Source organism: Camellia sinensis, chromosome 7, assembly GCF_055761805.1.
Source record: "Camellia sinensis isolate YWXY chromosome 7, ASM5576180v1, whole genome shotgun sequence".
In the NCBI taxonomy this organism is placed as follows: Eukaryota; Viridiplantae; Streptophyta; class Magnoliopsida; order Ericales; family Theaceae; genus Camellia; species Camellia sinensis.
In genome coordinates, this window is record NC_138967.1 from 158,781,737 (window position 1) to 158,809,692 (window position 27,956).

Here is a 27,956-nt window from a genome sequence, read left to right on the forward strand (position 1 = left end):
AGTGGCACTGTCATTATTGCGTGTTTGATTCTCTTTTGTGTCATCTTTTTTTTTCGGTACAAGGTGGTGGCCCCTCCATTATTGCGTGTTTGATTCTTTTGGAGAAATTATAATTACAACTCAGTGAGACAGTAATCAAATAAATTTCCCTACATAAAAATTTTATTGGCCCAACTTTATTACATAAAAAATTATTAAAAAGTCTAATTTAAGGAGGGTATAAAGTAATAAATTTAGTGAATATATTTTGTTATTAAGAGATTCACCATTTATGAAATAATTTAGTGAGATTTTTTTTTGTTGTTTTGCAGAATATTTTATTTTTAATTTTATCCCTTATCTATTTGTTGAATTTTTTTGACTATATGTTTAATTTTTTTTGACTATTTATTTATATTTGTATCTATCTATTCAATTTTTTCCTCTTATTTGTTGAAATATCTATCCAAATTTTACTATCTATTCAATTTTTTTCCTTATCTATTTAAATTTATCTTTCCAAATTTCATTATCTATTCAATTTTTTCCTTTATCTATTTAAATCTATCTATACAAATCCCAAAATCCTCCATATGTTTAAATCTATCTGTTGAACAACACCTAAATCCTCTATCTGTACAAATCCCAGAGATATCCTAAAATTCTTTATTTGTGGAGACCACGACCTCTTATCTCTTTCAGATTCGATTTAGATCTATCTAAATCCATCATTATCTCTCATCTATTCAGAGACCTTCTCAAACACCACATTATCTTTTTCCTTCATCTCCTTATCCTCCGATGGTGGAGCTATCTTTTTCACTGCTATCACCTTCAACGGTATCCCGGTTTGGATCACCGGCACCTCCTACCCAAACGGAGATGCCTCTGACACCCTCCAATTCTTTGCTGATGGCAACCTCTGCCTCGTGAATGGCTCATCTTTCTCTGTCATTCGTCGTCTAGTAATCTAACACCGTCGGCTGCAGCATCTTCTCTATTGCCCTTGACGACTTAGATAAGTTCATCCTCCAAAACGCCATCGCTTCAGTTTGGTATATCTTCGATAACCCCACTGATACACTAGACCGAGTCGTCGTAGTAAAAGATGGCGTCAGACTCGACGATGCTGGAGTCTCCAATGTAACGATATTATTCTTGAGCTACAAGATTAAATTTAATTATTTAGTCATTATGGTGGCCCACATGATATAATAATATGAATTATAGATTTAATAAGATTATAGTTCTATATCTTGAACAATAAGTTATTATCTGATTGGTCAATGGATGGAGTAGTTCCAAGTCTCCTACTTTGATAGGCAAGTGGAATAAAATTGAATAAAGAAACTGATTCTCTTTTTACCTATAAAAGTATATTTAGATCCCTCATCAATTATTCTGAATATAACGTATTCCAAAGAGGGTTAAGAGAGGGAAACATTTTTCTGCTAATATTGATATTAAGTTTATGTTCAATCAATTTTGGATCACTCGAAAATTTCGCATAACTGATCCATGTATGTTATTTATTTTCCACATAATGTTATTATTTGTAAAAATCATGATCGTTGACAATTTTGGATTATGAAGGTTGTTATATGCATAACACCATAAAATTATTTACATGTGGTATCAAAGCACTGGTTAGAGAACATCATGATTTTTCATTAAATAAAATTAATGATTTTAATTTATGTCTATCATTGATTGTTTGTATATTGTTAATTGTGAGACATGATTTGAACAGATTACGATTTGGGAATTGTACTCAAGTTTGATGCCAGTTTTATTGTGTGTATATATATCTTCCATGAATAATATTTATGAATCTACAATGCACGCTTTATGATTACACCTATTATTTTAATAAAGTTATGTGCTCCATCGGTTTGTGGAACACTTTTGATTGATAACCCATCCATGATCATCTATATTGGTGGTAAATATTATGTTGAATTATTATTTTTAGATAAATCAAATAAATTAATATTTGAATAATTTAATACTTTGCATGATTTAATTGTATTTATTATGAGAAAAAAGTTTGGTCAGTCATCTATATTGGTGGTAAAGATTATGTTGAATTATTTTTTTCAGATAAATCGAATAAATTAATATCTGAATAATTTAATACATTGCATGATTTAATTGTGTTTATTATGAGAAAAATTTTGGTCAGTAATGATCACTCTATTGTTTGATTTAGTAATGACTAACGATATTCGTATTACATAATGAGTCATTATTATTCATGTTTTGCTGAATTTTATATTATTAAATTTTACTGTGAGGCATATTAAAGTGTTATTGTAATCTTTATAGTACTAAGCAATATAACCTCTAAAAATTATTTCAGTATAATGTTATTACCACCATTATGTATAAGTTTGATTTTTATAGGTGGTTTGATGAGGTACAAAAGTATCTATTCTTATGTGATATAGAATATAAATTGTGTTAATATTTGTTGTCTTAATATTATTCTTATGATATAGTAATATGCATTATGATTATGATGATGAATAATTGTGAATAAATTATTATTTATTCAATAATGTCCATGCAAAGTATTTGTTTTGATTTGAAATCTAAATTATGATACGATTGGTAGTTGCTAAAGTGACCTAATCGGAATAACACATAGATATCAAATCAAATAATTGAAATTTAATACCCTTCCCAAGTATTAAAAAAATGGGATGGGCTTCTCTCTAGTCCGTGATCGAAATGGAGGGTACTGTTAGGCCCATGGGGGCCCACCTCGAATCCCGTTTTTGATAATTCGAATTGTTCAATGTGTAGAACTCGTCAAGTACTATGTGTCTATAAAAAATCACGTTGATCGGATATCAATAGCTATGTCATCGGATCAGATTTCTGTCAACTGTTTATTTTTTTTACCGTCTATTTTTTTTTTATACAAAACTGATTTAATCATGTAACTATCGATATCCGATCAATGTGATTTTTTATAGACATATAGTACTCGATGAGTTCTACATATTGAACGGTTCAGATTATCGAAATGAGACTCATGGTGAGCCCCTACGCACCCAACAATACCCTCCAGTCCAATCATAGACTGGAGGAAAGCCAGCCCGTTAAAAAATAATGACTTTGCAAATCGCAATTCTTTAATTACAAAGATATTAGGTTGGCCTAAAGGTGCACCACTTCTAAATAATTGTTGAATTGAAATATGATTGTTGATAGATATTCATAATTGATATTGGAATGAATACCCACACGTAACAGACCTACTTAGTTATGAATATTTTATCAACTAGTCTTATTGGTGAAAGAGAATCACCATAATTGTTAAATAGTATGCCATTATATTATCCCAAAAGTAGATCACGGTGATACTATTTGTGATTGTTTAAACATATGTTTATCTTGACTAATTGTCAATTTTTGATTACTCTTAGCATTAATGCAGTGAGTATGAATTATTGATTAAAGTTTCATTTCGCTATATTTGTATACTTTGTTTGTTTCAATTTTAAATTTTAAAAAATGATTTCTCAAAATGAATAGAACAAATTTAGTTTCATCTCGATGTTTTGAATTTTGACTTAATGTTACTATTTGAGAAATTTACTGCTAAGGATCGAACAAATAAAGTTTTATGTTTTATGTGAATGATTATAGAAAACATTAAGTTTTAACTTCCTTAAACTGATAATGTTAAATAATGTGAAAGAACGTTTATGAACTGCTAATAAGTTTTTTTTGCTGAGACACTTATGGTTACACTTACCATCATAAAGTTCGATGGTATGCATAAGATATATGAGTGTGTCATTGAATTGTCTAACTTAACTGCTCAATTAAAAAATTTAAGAATATTTATGAATGAATTTATTTTTGTGCAATTTATTTTGAACAATTTGTCTCTTCAGTATGAGTCATTTATATTAACTATAATTCTATTAATAGTAAGTAGAAAGTTAATAAATTGACTAGTATGTTTATTTAAGAAGAGACAAAACTTAAGTAATTGAGATATCATTTATTGATCTCATAATTCAAGGAGCCAAAAAGAAAGGGAGAAAGCATAGAAAATGGCATAAAGAAATAGCCACCTAAAGAAAATGAGTTTGTTCAAAATTTTTAGTCTCATAAGAAAGAAAATGGCTATTCATGTTTTAATACGATGCAAGATTATTTTTAAACCGATTATGTTAAAATCTCAATTGAAATTATTGGGACTTATTGTTTATTTTGTGACATTGATCATTATTTAGACTTTAATTTAAAATTTTATGTTCATTCTAATTTTGAAAATTATTTATTGATTTGTCCAAATTTAATTAACCTTGATGGTTATTTTCAAAATTTAGAATAAAATTTTAATTTATTGTAAAAACCTCTTTTATTAATTTTGGTATTATTTATGATGGTTTATATAAATTAAAATTTTAATGATTTCTCAAAAATTTAATTTATCTTGCGTCATTATGTTGGTCCTAAATATAGCTTGATAAATGAAAACTCTTTAAACTTGTGACATAAAAGATTGTATTATTTTTCTATTAAAAAAAAGGAAAAAAAAAAGAAGAAATTTTAAAAACTAGTAAAGATTAGATTCTTTTGAATTTAGATTTTATTGCTTTTAGTGGGAGTGCGAGTTGCATTAAGAAAAATCAATTCAATTACATTAAGCAAAGTGTCACAAGATATACAGGGTTTCTTCATGTTACCCAAATAGATATTAATGTGCCCTTTTGATACTTCATGTTTGGTAAATAAAGTTATTTTATCACTTTTATTGATGAATTTTCATTTTATGATTTTGTGCTCTAATGAATATGACTAAGAGTATGTTAAATAATTAAGAAGCATTATTGTGCTCTAATGAATATGACTAAGAGTATGTTAAATAATTTCTATATAACCATAACATTGTGGATGTATGTCGTTATGATCTATTATTTTTATATATAATCGGGTTCCTAGTAAGGCAGTTCCAAACACTTATTTTGATTTGTGAACAGGAAGGAAACCGAACTTAAGACACCTGTATGTTTGGAGTTGTCTACAAAATTAGAATTATTGATCCACATGAAAAGAAATTAGATTTTAGAATAATCAGTGGTTGTTTTGTTGATTATCTTAAAAATTCAAGGGATATTAGTTTTACTATCTTGGCCATAGTACAAGAATTGCAGAAACCGATAATATCATATTTAATAAGAATGGTTGGGAATGATAAATCATGAAATGTGATTATTCAATAAGTTTTGGTGCAAGTATCATTACTCATAATTTTGAAGAAAATTGTCGTTCCTATAGTTGTTGAACAACTTAATGCTATGGAACAACAAAGTAATAATCAATTACTCCATAATGTAATTATCACCAACGAAACGTTGTAGAAGAACCACAAGAAAAAATATTAATAAGATCTCATAAAATAAAGAGATTTGTCATTTAGGATGATTATGTGGTATATCTATAACAATCTTATTATGATAAGCAAAGACTCGATTTTGTTGTCATAAGTCATAGAAAATGTTGATTCTATTAAATGAATTGATGTCAAGAATGATGAGTTGAAATCAATAGACCAGAATGAAATTTGGGATCTCATTGAATTGCCTAAAGATACAAAAATATTTATTATTCGAAGGGTAATATAAAATGATGTAATGTTAGATATGTGATCAAAGATTTTACTCAGAAAGTAGACATTGATTACAAAAAGATATTGTTTTTACTTATTTCTTAAATAGATAATTTAGAATCATTATGGCATTAGTAACTCATTATGATATTGAGTTGCATTAAATGTATGTGAGAATTAATTTTCTAAAAAAGAGTTTTGATGAAGAATTTTGTATAGATCAGCCTAAAAGTTTTTCTATTGAGGAAAATAAAAATGTGACTTGCAAACTTTAGAAATCAATTTATAAACTTAAACAAGTTTTCTAAAAATTGTATCTTAAGTTTTATGATACTATTTTTTCCTTTGGATTTAAAGAAAATAATTTTGATTAGTATATATATCCAAAGATCAGTAGGAGCAAGTTTATATTTATGATTTTATATGTTGATGATATTTTGTTTGCCAATAATGTACGTGATTTATTATACGAATTAAGAAATTTCTCTTTAAGAACTTTGAGATGAAATATATTAGCGAGACAACCTATGCGTTATATGTCACGACCCGAACCCGCCCTTATGGGTTAAGGACGTAACCGGCCAGTAATCCTGAGATTACTTACGGCCTCAAAACAAATAAGACAAAACTCATCAGAGTAAGAGGGGCCGACGGAGGCAATAATCAAAAGCTTTGTCCATAGAGCCGTGCTTATATGCACTTCAAAACAAACCATACTCATATACGTTAATAACCCACATCAAAAGTACAGTACCATAAATTTTTTTTTTTTTTGCAGACAGGATCATCCAACTAAGTCAACCCAGGACAGACTATTTACAGATATACATAAAGTCCTTGCCAGCAAGACAAAATATAGTTACATAACAAAATGGCAAGGATAGGTCTCGTGCATGAGACACAAGACAGACTTTCTCAAAACTCATGTTGTTCCTGGCAGACTTCACTGGGGCTGGGTTTGGACTTCCCTCGGCTCACCTACAAACACATGAATGAGCGTGAGCGATAGCCCAGTGAATAATATCAAATACAAAAGTCATATAAACAATATGTAAAACAACATACTCCAAACGGCCTTGGGCCCAATTCATATTCCTACTTAACATATGTACATTTATGCAAGGTTTAGATCGAGTGACTGTAGTTCCAAACATACTGGCCTTTGGCCCATTCATTTATGTCAAAACGGCCTTCGGCCCATATATATATGGAAAAACGGCCTTCGGCCCATATATTTGTGGCAAAACAGCCTTCGGCCCACTTATTCGTGTCAAAACGGCCTTCGGCCCACTGATTCATGTCAAAACGGCCTTCGGCCCACTGATTCATGTCAAAACGACCTTCGGTCCATCCATATATGTCAAAACGGCCTTCGGTCCGATCATGTACATCAAAACGATCTTTGGTCCAGTCATTTCTACCGAAACGACCTTCGGTCCATTTATTTTTATCAAAACGACCTCCGGTCCATTCATTATTATCAAAGCGACCTTTGGTCCATTCATCTCTATCAAAACGACCTCTGGTCCATTCATTTTTATCAAAACGACCTCTGGTCCATTCATTTTTATCAAAACGAACTTAGGTCCAATTATTTTCATGTCAGACTTTTGTCCACAATCCCAATCAGCAATTCATAAAGCTTATAAGGGAATAAACAATTGAACATTCACAATTATTCAAATATCGATATTACTCACAGTGATCGGCTCGTGGATTTGCCCTGGAGCTTGATCCTACACATTTCACGAACACAAAAGGGTCACTAACAATTCAATCCGTTCCTTAATTCACATATTTCTCTTTAGGCTTTATTCTTATCTCACTAACTCATTTACAATGCTTAACATATGCCTAAGAGTGATTACAAGTGAAAGAGAATAGAAAACGAAACACAGAACGCATGAACAAAATTTCAAAAAATAGGGTCCCCGCTCGAGCGTGGACTTCCTCGCTCGAGCGGACTTCCTCGCTCGAGCGGACCCAAGAGGCCTGCAAAATTACTGGTTACCTCAAAATTACGCTCGAGCGTGAGTTAGGGTGCTCGAGCGGAAGGCCTGTCTACAAAAGCTCTCTGCTCGAGCGTGAAATGTCCCGCTCAAGCGGACATCCAACTCTGTAAAAAGTGCTGGGAGCACGAAATTTACACTCGAGCGGCGGTTTCCCCGCTCGAGCGGACACCAGAATTCTGGAAAACCCAGAATTGTTCTTGGGCTTCAATTTCGATGTTCAAAGGCTTCAACTCATGATTTTGGTCCCAAAAACATATAAACACATTATATTGTATGAGAGTGTAAGGATATTACATCAATTTGTTCAAAATCATCATCTAATTCTTAAACAACTCTCATTTCTTAAGTATGAACAAAACTCCTATATTACAAACTCCAGATAAGCTCCATTCCTCAAAAAATCAAACATGCATGTATGTTTTGGCTCCCAATTTGAGTTCAAATGGTACAAATGGCGATTATAACATGAGCTTTAACCAAAACTCTACATGAATCATGTGTTTCAAGCTCAAACATGCAAATTCAAAGTAATTTCTTATATGCATGAGTTCTAAGACTTCAAACTCAACAAACATCAACTCATTACATGTTCTTGATCACAAACAACCCTTGAACTCATAAGATCAAAATTTCAAACTTATGAATTCAAGACCAAATGCTTACCTAGAGGCTCAATCTTCCAACTATAATAATTCCTTGAGTTTAATTCTTCAATTCTTCACAATTTGAGCCAAACATCCAACTCTCCTCTTTTCCCTTCTCTCTAACCGACTCCCTTCTCTATCTCTTGAGTTTAATTCAGCCAAGAGAATAACGAAGAGGGTATTGAGTGTATAGTACCCCATTAAGTCATAATATAATAATGTAGAGTGATTGGGCACTAATTCATCAATTTAATCGGTTTAATCTAACCCGAATCAATTTTCAATTAAATTTCACCGTAGGCTCTAAAAATTATGCCAATCACAATGGCGTAATCAAGTTTGGGTTCTGTGGCCGATAAGGCCCTCAATTTAATTCTCGAAACGGTAAAATCAAACAGATATTCCTACGGTGAGCAGATAGAAGTTCAAAACCACATATTCTCACATAATTGGCACACAAAATCATATCAAACACATAATCATATTTAAATTAAGAACCAATTAGCACATTACGAAACAGGGGTATCACAGTGTCCCCCCTTTTAGGAAGTTTGGTCCTCCAAACTTCATTTACCTTCGTCGGGAAACAAATGTGGATAGCTCAGTCGCATTTCCTCCTCTTTTTCCCATGTAGCATCCGTCCCATAGTGCTCTTTCCATTCCACTTTCACCATTGGGATGGACTTGCTTCTCAACTGTTTCACTTGTCTGTCAACAATCCATTCCGGCCATTCAGCATATTCCATATTTTCATCAATAGCAACCTGGTGATAATCAATCACATGAAACGGGTCTCGGAGATAACCCCTCAACATCGACACGTGAAACACATTATGGATTTGCTCGAATCCTGGTGGCAAGGCAACTCTATAAGCAACTGGACCAAGCCTTTTCAAAATCTGAAGCGACCTAATGTAGCGGGGCGACAACTTGCCCTTTTTCCCAAATCTGACTTGGCCTTTCATCAGAGAAACACGGATGAACACATGGTCACCAACCTCATACTCAAGAGGTCTTCTCCGAACGTCTGCATAATTCTTTTGTCGGTCCTGAGCTGTTTTGAGCCTTTGACGAATAGTCTTGATTTTCTCAGATGTGTCTTGCACAATTTCTGGCCCAAGCAAAGCTCTATCCCTGACCTCTGTCCAACAGATAGGTGATCTACACCTCCTACCATACAAAGCCTCGTATGGTGCCATACCGATGCTGGAGTGGAAGCTGTTATTATAAGCAAATTCTGCAAGTGGCAAATAATCTTCCCAGCTCCCCTGAAAATCCAAAGCACACATGCGGAGCATATCTTCCAATGTCTGTATCGTTCGTTCTGACTGCCCATCTGTCTGTGGGTGGAATGCAGTACTGAACCTTAGTTCTGTTCCCATACCTTCCTGTAGACTCTTCCACAATCTAGATACAAATTTCGGATCTCTATCCGACACAATAGATACCGGAACTCCGTGTAAACGGACAATTTCATCAACATAAATAGTAGCCATTCTATAGGCAGTAAATGTAGTTTTGACAGGTAGAAAATGTGCAGATTTAGTCAGTCTATCAACTATAACCCAAACAGAATCCATACCTTGAGAAGTCTGAGGTAGGCCAACGACGAAATCCATAGTCACATGTTCCCACTTCCATTCAGGAATAGGGAGAGGTTGAAGTAGGCCGCTTGGTTTCTGATGTTCAGCCTTACCTTGCTGACACTGAAGGCACTTGGACACATATTCTGCAATCTCTATCTTCATTTTAGGCCACCAATAGGTTTGTTTCAAATCCCGATACATTTTATTGTTACCTGGATGCATAACAAATACGGACCTGTGGGCTTCATCTAAAACCCTCTTCTTTAGTTTCGGGATATCTGGGACACATATTCGGTTTTGGAATTTCAACATTTCATTCTCAATACTGAATTCTGCTTTCGGGCTTGCCTTCGTCAATCACTTTCTTGAGGTACTCATCCTCTTTCTGTTTCTGTTTGATTTCATCAATGATCGCCGGCTCGGCTGTAATAGCGGCTATCAATCCGTCCTGTTCACACATTACCACTTCAATTTCAGACTTCTCAAAATCTTGCAAGATCTCTCTCTGTTTAGTAAGCAAACAGGCCATACTTCCCGTTGATTTTCTGCTCAAGGCATCAGCAACTGTATTAGCTTTCCCGGTGTGGTACTGAATTTCTAGGTCGTAATCTTTTAGTTCCAGCCACTTTCTCTGACGCATATTCAACTTTTTCTGCGTGAAGAAGTATTTCAGGCTCTTATGATCCGTGTAGACTTCACACTTTGCCCCATACAAATAATGCCGCCAGATTTTCAAAGCAAAAACAACTGCGGCCAATTCTAGGTCATGTGTTGGATAATTCTTCTCATGTGGCCTCAACTGTCGGGAGGCGTAAGCAATAACCTTTCCGTTCTGAATTAACACACAACACAAACCCTTATAAGATGCATCACTAAAGATTACAAAATTTTTCGTACCTGAAGGTAATGTCAAAATCGGTGCAGTAGTCAATCTTGTCTTCAAGTCATAAAAGGCTGATTCCCTCTCATCGTTCCACTCAAAGGTTGCCCCTTGCGTGTCAGTTGGGTAAGAGGCACTGCTAATTTCGAAAAGTCCTTCACAAACCTCCTGTAGTACCCAGCCAAGCCCATGAAGCTACGAACTTCTGTCACATTAGTCGGTGTAGGCCAATTCACAATTGCCTCTATTTTCTGCGGGTCCACTGAAATTCCTTCCTTGTTGATCACATGCCCTAAGAAAACAACCTCATCCAACCAAAACTCATATTTCTTTAGTTTAGCGAACAATTTCCTTTCCCGAAGTATTTGTAAAACAGTCCTCAAGTGATGCTCATGTTCAAGTCTTTCTTTAGAGTATATCAAAATATCATCGATGAAGACTAGAACAAACTCATCAAGGTAGGTTTTAAAAATTCTATTCATTAAGTCCATAAATGCTGTCGGAGCATTAGTCACTCCAAACGGCATAACAAGAAACTCAAAATGGCCATACCTTGTTCTGAATGCAGTTTTCTCAACATCCTCTGCCTTAACTTTTAGCTGATGATACTCGGATCTCAAATCAATCTTAGAAAACACCTGTGATCCCTGCAACTGGTCAAATAAGTCATCAATACGGGGTAAGGGATATTTGTTCTTTATCGTTACCTTGTTCAATTCCCGGTAATCAATGCACAGGCGCAAGGTACCATCCTTCTCCTTTACAAATAACACCGGTGCACCCCAAGGCGAAGTGCTAGGCCGGATAAACCCTTTATCAAGAAGGTCTTGCAACTGTTCCTTTAATTCTTTCATTTCGACAGTAGCCATTTTGTAGAGAGTTTTAGAAATAGGCTGGGTGCCTGGCACAGTTTCAATGGTAAACTCGATCTCCCTGTCTACCAATTCCCTTGGTAATTCATTCGGAAACACATCTGGAAATTCTCTAACAATAGGAATATTATTCAATTCAACATTCTTAGATTGTTCAGACAACACATAACACAAATAACCCTGGCATCCTTTCCTGATCAGTTTACATGCTTTCATTGTAGATATCAAATAAGGTAGAGGCTCTACCCCATTACCCACAAACACGATCTCTTTCTGTTCTGGTAGGTTAAATACAACCCTTTTTGTCACACAGTCTATGGTGGCACAATACTTGGTCAACCAATCCATGCCCAAAATTACATCGAAATGTCTAAAGTTCAAGGACAACAAATCTACATATAGGGTAGCATCCTCGATATGCATGTCACAAAACCGATATATATAATCACATAGCACAAATTCCCCCGATGGAGCAAACACACATAACAAATATGGCAATAACTCTAGGGGTCTATTCAGTCTAGATGCAAATGTATGTGTCACAAATGAGTGCGTTGATCCAGAATCAATTAATACAAAGGCATCCTGATTACATATTGAAATTGTACTTGAGACAACAGCATTGGCGTTTCGTGTATCGCCCGGAACAAGTGCAAAAACCCTCCCCTGTCTCACTGTATCTCCAGTAGTAGCAGATTTCAAGGTGTTCCCCGGCTTTGGGATCGATGCAGTGGAACTAGCTGCTAGTTTCCCACAGTTCTGATTACATTCTCGGGCTATGTGCCCTTGCTTCCCACATTTGAAACAGGCTCCCGATACACGGTAACAGACTCCACGGTGCCTTTTGCTACAAATGTTGCACATGGGAGCTGTGTCTCGGGAAGAACTCGAAGTATTTGAGGAGCCCGTGTTTTGTTTTTTTGAAAATTTCTTCTTCGAAAAGAAGCCTTGCCTTTTATTGCCCTTCCATTTTGTTGTTGGCTTAGCTTGTCTAGCTATGTTAGCCTCTGATATGATGGCCCTGTCTAGCACCCCAATGTAGGTCTCTAGCTTTAGGACATTCACCCTCTCTAGGATGTCGCTGTGGAGTCCACCTTCAAAGTGTCTTGCCTTCTTATAGTCTGTGTCAATTACATGTGGGGCAAACCTGGCCAACTCAGTGAATTTGGCCTCATACTCAGCTATAGTCATGCTATCCTGATTGAGTTCCATGAATTCCGCTACTTTCCTGTCCCGGACGCATTGTGGAAAGTACTTGTCATAAAATATTTCTAGAAACTTTACCCAATCGACATCCTTATGACTTTCCCGCATCAACATCCACCATCGTCTTGATTCGTCTTCTAGCATAAAAGTGGCTAGAAGCACTTTCTGAGTCTCTGAACAGGGGAACACTTCAAATAATTTCTTAATGCCAAGGACCCATGCTTCGGCTTTCAACGGATCTAATCCCCCGTGAAACTGTGGTGGTTTCATTTTCTTGAATTCCTTGGTGAGAGCTATAACCCGGTCATCATTTTGATTATCTGGCACGGGTGGTGCCGGAGGTGGAGGTGGCGGGTGTGGTTGCTGCCATTGTTGTTGCCACTCCTGTTGTTGCCTCAAAGCCTCTGCCATTTCCTGAATCAGTCTTTCCATTCTGTCCAGTCTGGCAGTAGAAGATTCCTCTATCTCATCACCTCTGGTCCTCACCATCTGATTAAACTTGCATTATACTTCACATAAAAGGTACACAAGTATGCATACACTAAGAAGCACATATTTCTAGGTGATTTGTAATGCAAGTAGTTCACAACTTACGACATCCAATTGTTTATATCAAAACATGTAGGCATATAGTCAATGCTTCCAAATTCATATTTATCACATGAATGCATCCTAGATCTTATCTAGACGCTTATTGCACTTTTTAGACAAGTGCGTGAGTTATTAACTCGTGCTCTGATACCACTCTGTCATGACCCGAGCCCACCCCTATAGGTTAAGGACGTAACCGGCCAGTAATCCTGAGATTACTTACGGCCTCAAAACAAATAAGACGAAACTCATCAGAGTAAGAGGGGTCGACGGAGGCAATAATCAAAAGCTTTGTCCATAGAGTTGTGCTTATATGCACTTCAAAAAAAACCATACTCATATACGTTAATAACCCACGTCAAAAGTACAGTACCATAATTTTTTTTTTTTGCAGACAGGATCATCCAACTAAGTCAACCCAGGACAGACTATTTACAAATATACATAAAGTCCTTGCCAGCAAGACAAAATATAGTTACATAACAAAATGGCAAGGATAGGTCTCGTGCGTGAGACACAAGGCAGACTTTCTCAAAACTCATGTTGTTCCTGGTAGACTTCACTGGGGCTGGGTTTGGACTTCCCTCGGCTCACCTACAAACACATGAATGAGCGTGAGCGATAGCCCAGTGAATAATATCAAATACAAAAGTCATATAAACAATATGTAAAACAACATACTCCAAACGGCCTTGGGCCCAATTCATATTCCTACTTAACATATGTACATTTATGCAAGGTTTAGATCGAGTGACTGTAGTTCCAAACATACTGGCCTTTGGCCCATTCATTTATGTCAAAACGGCCTTCGACCCATCCATTTATATCATAACGGCCTTTGGCCCATACATTTGTGGCAAAACGGCCTTCGGCCCACTCATTCGTGTTAAAACGGCCTTCGGCCCACTCATTCGTGTCAAAACGGCCTTCGGCCCACTCATTCATGTCACAATGACCTTCGATCCATCCATATATGTCAAAACGGCATTCGGTCCGATCATGTACATCAAAACGACCTTTGGTCCAGTCATTTCTACCAAAACGACCTTCGGTCCATTTATTTTTATCAAAACGACCTCTGGTCCATTCATTACTATCAAAGCGACCTTTGGTCCATTCATCTCTATCAAAACGACCTCTGGTTCATTCATTTCTATCAAAACGACCTCTGGTCCATTCATTTCTATCAAAGCGAACTTAGGTCCAATTATTTTCTTGTCAGACTTTTGTCCACAATCCTAATAAGCAATTCATAAAGCTTATTTGGGAATAAACAATTGGACATTCACAATTATTCAAATATCGATATTACTCACAGTGATTGGCTCGTGGATTTGCCCTGGAGCTCGACCCTACACATTTCACGAACACAAAAGGGTCACTAACAATTCAATCTGTTCCTTAATTCACATATTCCTCTTTAGGCTTTATTCTTATCTCACTAACTCATTTACAATGCTTAACATATGCCTAAGAGTGCTTACAAGTGAAAGAGAACAGAAAACGAAACACAGAACGCATGAACAAAATTTCAGAAAATAGGGTCCCCGCTCGAGCGTGGACTTCCTCGCTCGAGCGGACCCAAGAGGCCTGCAAAAGTACTGGTTATCTCAAAATTACGCTCGAGCGTGAGTTAGGGCGCTCGAGCAGAAGGCCTATCTACAAAAGCTCTCTGTTCGAGCGTGAAATGTCCCGCTCGAGCGGATATCCAACTCTGTGAAAAGTGCTAGGAGCATGAAGTTTATGCTTGAGCGGCGGTTTCCCCACTCGAGCGGTCACCAGAATTCTGGAAAACCCAGAATTGTTCTTGGGCTTCAATTTCGATGTTCAAAGGCTTCAACTCATGATTTTGGTCCCAAAAACATATAAACACATTATATTGTATGAGAGTGTAAGGATATTACATCAATTTGTTCAAAATCATCATCTAATTCTTAAACAACTCTCATTTCTTAAGTATGAACAAAACTCCTATATTACAAACTCCAGATAAGCTCCATTCCTCAAAAAATCAAACATGCATGTATGTTTTGGCTCCCAATTTGAGTTCAAATGGTACAAATGGCGATTATAACATGAGCTTTAACCAAAACTCTACATGAATCATGTGTTTCAAGCTCAAACATGCAAATTCAAAGTAATTTCTTATATGCATGAGTTCTAAGACTTCAAACTCAATAAACATCAACTCATTACATGTTCTTGATCACAAACAACCCTTGAACTCATAAGATCAAAATTTCAAACTTATGAATTCAAGACCAAATGCTTACCTAGAGGCTCAATCTTCCAACTATAATAATTCCTTGAGTTTAATTCTTCAATTCTTCACAATTTGAGCCAAACATCCAACTCTCCTCTTTTCTCTTCTCTCTAACCGACTCCCTTCTCTATCTCTTGAGTTTAATTCAGCCAAGAGAATAACAAAGAGGGTATTGAGTGTATAGTGTCCCATTAAGTCATAATATAATAATGTAGAGTGATTGGGTACTAATTCATCAATTTAATCGGTTTAATCTAACCCGAATCAATTTTCAATTAAATTTCACCGTAGGCTCTAAAAATTATGCCAATCACAATGGCGTAATCAAGTTTGGGTTCTGTGGCCAATAAGGACCTCAATTTAATTCCCGAAACGGTAAAATCAAACAGATATTCCTACGGTGAACAGATAGAAGTTCAAAACCACATATTCTCACATAATTGGCACACAAAATCATATCAAACACATAATCATATTTAAATTAAGGACCAATTAGCACATTACGGAACAGGGGTATCACATTATATGTGATAGAAATTGAGATATTTTTGAATGAATCACATAAATTGTTGAGATTGTCTTAGACAGTATATATTAAAAATTCTATAGAGATTCTGTATGAAAGGATATTCACATAAAGATATACATATTCCAAAAGGAAATAAATCCAGTCTTTTGCAAAAAAAAAAATTTATAATCAATTAGAATGGAAACAATTCTTTGTACATTTGTTGTAAGAAATTTAATGCTCAGATAAAGAAGTGATAAAGTAATCATAAGGAATAAAAGATTACTTGCTCACATTTATGAGGTCTGATAATCTTGAATTGATTGACTACTTAGACTCAGACTTTGGAGGATGAATTAATAGTAGAAAAATTCACTTTTGATTATTTATTCTTATTATGTGAAGAAGAAATATTATGAAAATTGTGAAATGAACTATAATAAATATCTCTTATGAAAGTTGAATTTGTGGTGTGCTTGTAGACCATAATTCATGAATTGTTATTGCGAAACTTTATCTCAGGACTTGGAATTGTCAACTTTTGTTGCCAAGTCGTTGAGAATTTATTGTGATAATTTCATAATTGTTTTATTTTCTTAGAATGACAAGTATTCTAATGACAAGTATTCTAATGATACTAAACACATAAAATTGAAATACTTTGTCTGTAAGATATATGTAACGCAACGGGTAAAAGGATTCAAACCATACCTTGTGTGATAGAATTCGAAACGAAGAACCTTGTGGGTAAATCATGTGCTTCTTTAATCACGAACTAAGAACACTCAGCAATGGGGTGATACCACAGTATGAGTATCACCCACTCTAATCACAGTGTAAAGGCTGGATTGTTCTCTGATATGAGAGAGAGTTAGAGAGAGATAGAGTATGGGAAAAATGTTATGGGTAAAAACCACATAACGTATATGATATTCTATTTATTCAAAATATATAATCAGATATATAACAATATATATCCATCTATCCATATCTCCTAAAGATATGATAGATGTAAATAGATAGAGGGTTATCTTAACAAATAGGATAATCAAGAAATCAAATTCAAATTACATGGGTAATTTGAATGGGATATGGGTCATGCTACATGGGCACCCAAATTCGGGTCCAATACCTGACCCAATTTCCAACATCTCCTACTTGTACATGAGTTGGCATGACACTGCCACATCTCTATCTCAATCTCCCAAAATATTTCACAATCTCATACTAGCCAATGAACCATGCGACTGCTGAGAAACACCTATATGTGGGAGCTCTATACTAGAACTCAAAAATGAGCCAGCATAGAGACATCAGCCCGAAAATAAAAATAGTGTCTCATATACTCCAGACCGATCTAATTACACTGGTCCAAAAAACATCTCTAATCCCTTAAAAGAGCATGTTTGACTCTCTCAATTCTTGCAATATATTTACACTCAATCCGCCTCTCATACAGAGCGATGTGAGTTGCTTGCAGTGACTATACAACAGTGGTGTAATACTAGATGATCTTCCCTTTGCCCTCATGCCATTTAGTTTAGGATTGATCGCTTTCCCAGTGATGTCCCTTAAGGCCGAATCATACATGACCGCAGGCAACATAGCAAAGTAGCAGAATATCAACCCCTTACCTTATGACATAGTCAAAAGTCACAAAAGGGTACATAAATGAAAGTCATCTTAATAATGACATGTAAGACTCACACGGTGAGGAAATAGAGATCCATTCTCTCACCTCATTACTCGGTCACCAAGCATATGCAGTATGAATACATGCTACGGTTGAGTAACTCTTCCAAAGAGTGACGCCATACTTGATACACCATACAGATCTTAGTCTAGTCGCTTTCTAGCACCTACCCAAATTCTCTATTTGCTCGCCTTCTAGGCGCCAAATGAGATTTCGCATCTGGCTAATCATAACAGGCACAACATGGAAAGTGGGTACTAACATCCATGTTTGGTCGTTAACACGACCTCATCTTGGTTGTAACCAAGGCGACATACATAGTGAATAATTTAAGCCTCTCTTGGTTCCAAATAAAAATAAACCACTAGTCTCATCCTTGGTCGCTCTTAAGCGCTAAGGGCAATTGCTTGTGTGAGTGAGCCAATCTTGCCTGCTGACATCATTATCTGCTAATCATTATGACACAAACCATAATAGTGTCAACATTCCATCATCTCACAACAAATAAGTGATCGATTTTAAAAAACACGACCACAGTCTGCGCAATTCTAGATTCCAAGCATAAGCCTTATCAACACCTCTTGCGATAAGCATATACAACAGAATCCACCATGTACGCCTCACATGAAGTGGTTCAAGATCACTACCTCTGGCGCAAATACCTCTCTAAAGATATTTTGGTGACCAATCTGCATTCATTCCAGATGCGCCCAACTAGCGCATTGAATCTTACAAGGGGCAAATTTATATAGTACTAGTAAAGCATTCTATCCACAGTCCAATGAGCAAGGTCAATGTCTAAACTACTCAGTAGACCATTTACCAAAGATAACACTCATCATGACGAATACGCCAGCATAGCGTACTTTAGGCTCCCACAAAAAAAAAAAAAAAAAGATCAAGGTATATAGGTCATCTGTTTCTCCCAAAGACAATCCAATGATTCACTCAATAGCTAAGGCTCTAGCTTTCATCGATAGGTAAGTCAATGGGTTCGCAATTTTGCATCTAGAATCATTCTAGGATATTCCTTATGTAAGTCATCAAAGACAAACCGGGAATTCTCCTAAAACAATCCCTAAGGATCATACTTCTGAGCATATAAATTATATCACCCATGTCCGTCATATCTAAAATAAAGGATTGCCCACCCTAGGTGTCGACAACCTTATAAATTCCTGGCTCATAATGACTAAGTAAAGAAAAACTTCTTTTGGACCATTGATCATGCCTCAGTGGTCTTCATCGATCATCGTTGGCCTATCATGGCTTGACGAAATCTAAGAACCACTATTTGGATAACTATTTTAGGCTGTAAAAGATTTATTGGAACTAGCAACCTTTTTGCGATCTTAACTTTTCACCATAAAAGCAGAAGGTAAATCCTTACGGATCTACTTATCCAATTCTCCAACGAGAAGTTGGATCACAACATCCACAAATAAATGTTCCGAACTTATGTCAATCATAGCCTAAGTCGAAATAACCGCACTCCCTAGGAGGAAGTCTTCTTATGGTCTACACCTTCCTCAATGGTGTGACTTTTCAATATCTTGCGTGCCTTATGCCTCAACAATGACTATCCAAATTGCGCATAACTTTAGAACAGTTTCGCGTCATAATAGAAAGTCAACCAAATTATAGAAATGGTTAATTCTCAAAGACTTTGTCTTAAACTGCGCAACATTGATCCACTTTCTAAAAACGAGGGACTAGAGCTTTTGGCATTATCCTAGGCTCTTTATCATCTTGCGAAGCAATCATGAATGTTTGCCTCTCAATCACCTAGTGATGACGTGGAAAATTTTCACATTCGCTACCACGCAACAAAGAATGTAGAGTATTCTTCTCTAATGGTGTAATCCACTAGTAGGCACATCGCTCCCATTGTCCCTAGGATATTGGAAATTTCTTTCCATTCTCAACTAGACTACATAAAGCTCTATACTTAAAATTCTCTATCTTATAGAGTTCCAAAACTCTATTCACGTCACCTTTACTAAGAAAACTTTATGTGACTTAGTTACACTACCACAAAGCTGTTTACCTATATGCACATGAGCCGAAGGGTTTACATGACAGCATACAATAATGCGCCACATGACCCTAAGGGTGTATTTGATTGGACGGACTAGATAAGGGGGGATTAAAATCCATCGGACCTGAATCCCTGGACTATTTGGTTGGATTGGATATGTATCATGTGTTTGTTTTCTCATGGCATTAGATGTTTGGAAATGACTATTTTTAGTGAATCCAATGCTTGGTTAGACGGACTGGATAAGATGAATGAGCAAAAGACTATTTTACTATTTTTCAATTGTTTACTAAGTAATAGCAATATTAAACATATCTTTAATATTTTAATTATTTTTAGCTAGATTAAATAAAAATTTATTTTATTTTATTTTTTACCCAATTAAATAAATTTATTTTTTAAAAATTAAATAAATAAAATATCAATAAAAATATATGCTATTTTTTAATTAAAATTTTAAATAAATTTGTTTTTAAAAATAATAATAATTAAACAATGAAATTAAATAAAACATCTATTAAAATTTAAATAATGAAATTAAATAAAATATAAACAAAATTTTAAAATAAAACATCAATAAAATATCTATAAAAATTTATTTTAAAAAAATTAAATAAATAAAACATCAATAAAAAGTTAAATAAAATAATTTTATTTTTAAATTGAGACATTTAAATTTTATTGAATTTTATTAAATATAACACATAATTAAATAGTAGAGGGTCAAAATGGTTATTTTACCACCTAATCCCAACAGTAAAGAGTCCCTCCAAAATTGGCCCAAACCCCTCCCTCCCCCCGCGGGATAGTATAATCCCCCATATAGGGGATAAGGAGTTCAGCCAGACTCCATGTCCGGCGGACTAAAAAAAAACAAACGATGGACTACTCACTCCTTCAGATAAGCAATCCGAACAGTGAATAATCCCCCCCTAATCCCCCCAATTAAACGCACCCTAAGTGTTTACAAGACAACATACAATAATGCGCCATAGAACCCTAAGTCTTAACTTCGCAACCTTATGAGAAGTAAAACAAAGGTAAGCTACTTAACGGTTACAGATCGCCCATAGATGGCTTTCTGCTAACCCATTACTCAAATGGAGTGTAAAATCTGATATGAAGGGCACTTAGTTAGGGATATAGGAAATAAACTAAAGTGCAATTCCCAATTGGGAAACATTTTGCCCCATCATCCACCTAACATTAACAATATACAATTCCTTATCTCTACTACACCATTGTGTTGCTGAGTACTAGGAATAATCAATTTTCTAAGTTTCCATTTCTCTTCATAGTGCTTTGTAAAATAACTCAAATAGATACTCGCCAGCTTGGTCAAAACTAAAAACACAAAAGTTGTTATCTGATTGATCTCGACCTTATATGTGCAATGTCAAAAATCACTTCAAAACTTTTGACTTATAGGAGATCAAATAGTCTTGACTCAAATGCATATCGTAATCTATAAATGTGTCGAGATTGAGGCTTAGCTATCATACCCTTACACATATCTAGTCACAAATATCATAGTGGACTAAATGTGCCAATACAAATGCCCTTCTGCGGCTTTCCTACTTACTTGTGCACAACCATTGCGAACAAAGTTACACATTCACATGAGAACAGGATATCACAAGTGAGTGGGCCCGAGAGGGCCTACTCAAACCATCCAAGCCATTTTCTCATTAATGTGAGTATAATAAGCCACCGGTTCATGACCGATGTCATAAACTAATTCCAATCATCCTAATGTGTGAGTTCTTGAAGACAAGTTTCAAAGGTTTAGGCCCAACTAGGTAATGACTCACGACTAATTCATGTTCACTAGATTATAAAAGGATGTCATGGAGATATCAAGTGCGCCTAAGTCGCAAATTTAACTAGTAAGTGTTAATCCCCTGCACCTTCAAGTCAATGTTATTCTCCATACACTTTACTGCATCTAGTTGGAAGATGACGATACTCCTCTTGCCATCTATGTTTCTTGCTTCATAGTTACTTGTAATTAATTCTACTATCCACAAGAATGAGAGAATAAGCTATCAATCTATGACAGCTCCTGAAATAACTTAAGCGCGAATTAGGCTACAGAGTATAATTCAACACAATGCTTTCACAAGCGATGCGTCAAATTCTTAGAGTCATAAAAACCTTGTCGGCCTTGACCTCTTCATTACTATGTTGCAACGTTTGCGCTTAGTGGTAAACGTTATTCAAAAAATGTTAGCCTAGCTAAGGAATCATACAAAGAAGCACCTTCTCATGTCTCACATTCAAGTGTGGAAATAGTAAGTGTCCAGACTTAGACAAGTTGTCAATGCTAATAGATTTTGCAGCCACTTGGCGCTAATCTTTTCACTTAGTGTTAATAGATTTTGTTGCTACTAAACGCTAATCTTTTAACTTCAAGTGATACTTTAATGCACACTATTATAGTGCATGAAATTTTGCTCCATCCACTCCCAATAGTTGGATAGAGAGCAAAACACTGCTCATACTGCTACTCGTCTTACACTTAATGACTAATCATTTAAGCTCGCATTTCTTGGATGACGTGACTCTTAAATGTTACTTCATCCAATGATGCAACATTATTATAAGTCAAATTACAAAGTCAATTCGCGCAGCTTAATAGTCAAGATCATATGTTGATCTATTGAGGGCTTACTAATTTCACAACTCCAAAACTTGCCAATCAAAACTACGTAGCATGCAGCTAACCATAGTGCACACATCGGTTTTTATTGTGCTAAACAAGGCAACAAAACCACGGTGATTTTGAGTCATGTTTCCTTACTTTGGCTCAATTAAGGTCTGACCTAAAATCTCCAAGACTTTTTTCTTATCTAACGAATATGATTGCATTGTTCACATTTGAACATCTCTACTAAGTCTAGGCTAACCAAATTAACTTCCATAAGCTAAGTCAATTTAGAGAGAAATTCGCATTGGGATTAATTTGATTAGCATAATATAATTTTGTCGCAAAAATCTAAATTAAATAGTGATAATATTACACAAGTCGCAAGATCGAAAATCCGCTATGCTCATAATCATCTTTTGCGCCACATGTGACAATTATCCAAAATTTAATTTAATTCATGTGCAAAATATTAGTTTTCGGGAGTAAATCTACAAAGATTTCTCTCAACCCAACAACCTCCCACTGACTATGGCATGTCTAAAGCATGATAATATATTCTAATTCCATACAATAACATCATAATGTAGATTCACAATCAACTCATGAATGTTACAATTAATAATGGAATTTAAATAAAAAAAAGCAATTAGTCATGCTACTCTAATCACAACATATTAGAAACTCTAGGCAAAAAATAACAATATGCTGTATTTAAGATTCAGATTATGTCATAACAAAAAGTATATCACTTTTGAAATTTTTTTGAAATTTTTTTGGAATTTTTTGGAATTTTAAATAATTAATAAATACACATAAAATCAGGAATAAATATTCCAGAATCTAGGAAAATGAAACAATCATACCAGTAAATAGTAAACCATTACAGTAGTCTACTGTAAAAATTTCATCCTCAGAAACTTAGTCATGCAACACCAGAAGCATTTTAAAGCAGAAATAATGAATTATTATTTCAAGAAAAATATTTTTTATTTTCATAAAATTTTGAAAATTTACAGTAGATAAAAAATTTAATTCTAAAACCAATAGTACCAATCATGCTTAAAACAAAGCTATAACGAATTAATTATGATCATTTAACGTGATTTAGAATTTAAAAAAAAAAAAAAAACAGCACCTTACACCCATCAGCCAAGCTAGCCAAGCCAGCCAAGTCGGCGCAGGAAATCGCGTGGCTTGGCTCGGCGCGTGCGGGTTGTGGCTGACGCGTGGCACACGCGTGGCAGCGCTGACATCGTTAGATGGCGCGTGTGGCTCACGCGCTACCTTCCAGGGTGTTTTCTAGTTCAATTTTGGTACTGTCAGACTCCATTTTCCAAACTAAAAAGAATGGTGGTATAAAAAATGACATTTAACAAACCCAAATAATAGGGTGTATCACACACTCTCTCAAATGAGAGTGGAAGTGCAGAAACTTTGCACTTTATCTTCTTCTTTAAGCCACTAAAAAATACAAAACGAACCCAAATTAGGATTTGCTTTTCTCATCAACCGTAAGTCGGAATCAAGCCCATAATATACCGTTTCGAAGGTATCGAAACAAGGATTCCAAATATATAATTTTCATAATATAAAAACAAAACTTGTAAAACCAATGTTAAAGTTACGAAAAATTAAATATGAATCTCAATTTTTCTCAAAATTCGACCCTTAGATTTTTATTAAACTTGGCAGATATATTCTACATGGAATATACTACAACATATGCAAGTTTCAGGTTGATCAGAGAAATTTCAGAAAAATATTATTTTTTCACGCATATATCATATGTGTATATATATGTATATAATTATATACATATTTTAATGCACAAAAACAAGCACCAAATATCCATTTAAGGCTCTGATACCAATGTAAGATATATATAACGCAGCGTGTAAAAGGATTCAATCCATACCTTGTGTGATAGAATCCGAAACGAAGAACCTTGGGGGTAAATCACATGCTTCTTTAATCACGAACTAAGAACACTCAGCAATGGGGTGATACAACAATATGAGTATCACCCACTCTAATCACAGTGCAAAGGTTGGATCATTCTCTGATATGGGAGAGAGTTAGAGAGACAGTATGGGACAAATGTTATGAGTAAAAACCACATAACGTATTTGATATTCTATATAGTTAAAATATATAATTAGATATATAACCACATATATCCATCTATCCGTATCTCCTAAGGATATGAAAGATGTAGATAGATAGAGGGTTATCCCAACAAATAGGATAATCAGGAAATAAAATTCAAATTACATGGGTAATTTGAATGGGCCATGGGTCATGCTACATGGGTGCCCAAATTCGGGTCCAATACCCGGCCTAATTTGCAACATTGTCACATTGTCATTAAAGAAGAATTTTAGAAACAGAAAGTGTCAATAAAACCCATAAGTACATAAGTACAGATCTATTGATGAAGGGATTACTATGAAAGACAATTAAGAAACTTGCCAATTGAATGGATCTTGAATGTAATTCGTGATAGTTGTTTATGATTGATTGTGTTATTTGACACATTGAGATCTCATTAATTGTATTTCTGATATATTTCTTGTTATGAATGGTGTACATACATAGATGAGAATGTATGAATGATAACATAAATAGTCTTTGATAAAAAAATATTATTGAACCTTTAAAAGACGCTCCTCACTTAAGGACTATATTAAATTAGTTGCTAGTGTTGCGGTACATGGAAGAAACTATGCCGCATTATTGGTGTAGAACTTTCATGACTCGCATTAGTAAACTATTTAATTATAGTATTATGATAATAACCAAATTAAAGTAAGGTTGGATATGATTTATTGCGCCTAATGTTACCTTATTAAATCTTGATGTATATTATCATATAGGCCAAGTGGGAGAATAGAAGACTAAATTTAATTATTTAGTCATTATGGTGACTCACATGATATGTCAATATGAATTATAGATTCAATAATATTATAGTTTCGTATCTTGAACCACAAGTTATTATCTGATTGCTCAATAGATGGAATAGTTTCCAAGTCTCCTACTTTCATGGGCAAGTCAAATAAAATTGAATAAGGAAACTGGTCCTCTCTCTACCTATAAAAGTATATTTAGATCCTCCATCGATTGTTCTGAATATAACGTACTCTAAAGAGGGTCAACAGAGAGAATCCTTTTTCCACTAATATTGATATTAAGTTTATATTCAATCAATTTTGGATCACTCTAAGGTTTCGCAAAAATGATTCGGGTATATTATTGATTTTCCACATTATGTTATTATTTGTGAAAATCACAATAGTTCACAATTTTGGATTATGCATAATACCATAAAATTATTTACATGAGCTCCCACCATCGTCGATTGAAGCACCACGACGTCGATCGAAGCACCATGTTTGCCAGAGACAGAGCTGTGGTGAAGATACCGCTGACGGTGAAGTTGTTGGCCTTGGATCTGAACAAGAAGGCAGATTGGTCGAGCAGGCCTTCGGCAACAGCAGCAATAGACGACGAAGGAGGTCGAAGATCTTAGACTCAGGAAGAGTAGGGTTCAAGCGACCAGGTGGAGAAGGTGGTAATGAAACCTATCGGTGGGTGACACCGATAGTGGAGGTGGCTACGGTAGTGGTGTTGGTAGAGAGAGGAGTGAGGATTTACTAGGGTTTAGAGAGAGAGAGAGAGAATGGTTTTTATAAATATAATTTTTAACAGATAAAGAGAGTGGTTCCAAACAAATAAGGTAGTGAACTTTTGAGGATAGTTTAATCATTTTGCAGAATGATCTCCTTATAGACATATTATTTTAGTGCCTGGACATTTGAGTAAAAAATAAATAAAAAATTAGATTTATTGCCCAAGCAACTTTAAAAAATTTATACCAAATATAATAATTGACTTATATCATATGCACAAGAGACTTAAATTACTGTAAAAATAAAATTATTTATCCACGACTGAAACTAATTTTTCCATTCTCTTTTATGTTATCTTTCTTTTTCCGTGTAAGTTGGTGGCTGCTGGTATTATTGCATTTTTTATTTCGTTATGTGATTTCTTTTTCAGTGGGAGATGGTGGGCACTGTCATTACTGTATTTTTATTGCCCTTTGTGAAAAAATTATTGAATAATTTTATGTATTCCATCTCAATTATAATGTGTGATTGTGATTTATTTTAAGTGTTGATATCACTGTATAAAAAATAATGTGTGATTCATTTGGTCTAAAAAAATACTTAAAAAAATAATGTGTGATTGTGATTTATTTTAAATATTGATATCACTTTATAATAATTGAATTTAGATTACACATACTTTTCAAGAAAAAATTCCTGACATTTTTTTTTCTTATGGTTCCCAACTTTTCTCGGAGAGGAATGGGGGATGGAGAGGAAGGGCTTACAGAGGTAGGTTAAGTTTGGATATTGGGATGGTGTGTGGTTAGGTGAGGAAGGTCATGTGTGTTTGTGGTATTAAGATAGGATACAACTGATAAAGAAGTAACAAAAATTTAATTTTCAATAAGGGTAAGATAGTAAATTTCATAAATTTCGTTTCTTATTGTAGCAAACAATTCTAACAAGGGAGGTTAATGTAATTTTAAAAATTACAAGGGAAGTCTTTATAATTGTTAGATATCTAAAGGGAGATTCGTGCAATTAAACCAACTAAAAATTTTATTTTTTTATGTCACATCAATTGTTACAAAAATTAATAATTTATTAATTTGTAAATATTTTTCATAAAGTATACTTCCGTAGGAGCAAAAATAGCCTTAAACGCCCTGCGTTGTGTTCAGTGGATAGGGCTCAACACTAAAACCGCTTTAACCCGTGCTCAAGTCTCCATTGCCCCTCAATGTGGTGCCCTTGCGTCCCTTTGTTCCAACTTGCTAGTTCGATGCTCGGGGCCTTACCTAGGACTGGAGTCTGGCTAAGCCTGGACCCCAAAAAAAAAAAAAAAAAGCCTTAAACCACCCCCAACCACTCATATGAGAGGCTTGGGGATAATACCATGAAAAATGTTTTGGAGCTCTAATTTTTGAGCTCTAAAGGTAGCTCTAATGAGTTGGCAGTGGGCTCCACTCACAGTGATGTGATGTTTTGGTCTTGGTTTGTTTTTATTTTATTTTTTTTTTTGTTCATTGCCATGTCAATAGTGTTCTATTAGGGCACCAAAATTAGTGGTATGAATCGTTGCTGTAATACCATTGAGTCAGGGCATCTTCGAATTCTGAGCCTTTATGTTCAAAAATTATTTTTGATAATTTCATTAAAAATTTGTTAAATTAAAAGATAAATTATTTTTCATTAAATTTTGAATTTAATAAAAAATCAAAAAGATAAAGTATTGAAGATGATTTTTTTTTTAATGAAATTTAATAAAAAAAAATAAAATTTGGAATAATAGGATAA

At 34.9% G+C, this 27,956-nt stretch overlaps 1 long non-coding RNA gene across 1 annotated transcript; it reads left to right on the forward strand.

The window, feature by feature from the left end:
* The first annotated feature begins 449 nt into the window (after window positions 1-449).
* Window positions 450-26,402, forward strand: LOC145795400 (uncharacterized). The gene is made up of 2 exons (XR_014336314.1): window positions 450-1,122; window positions 25,913-26,402. It is a non-coding gene; the product is annotated as an uncharacterized LOC145795400 (long non-coding RNA).
* The last annotated feature ends 1,554 nt before the right edge of the window (window positions 26,403-27,956 follow it).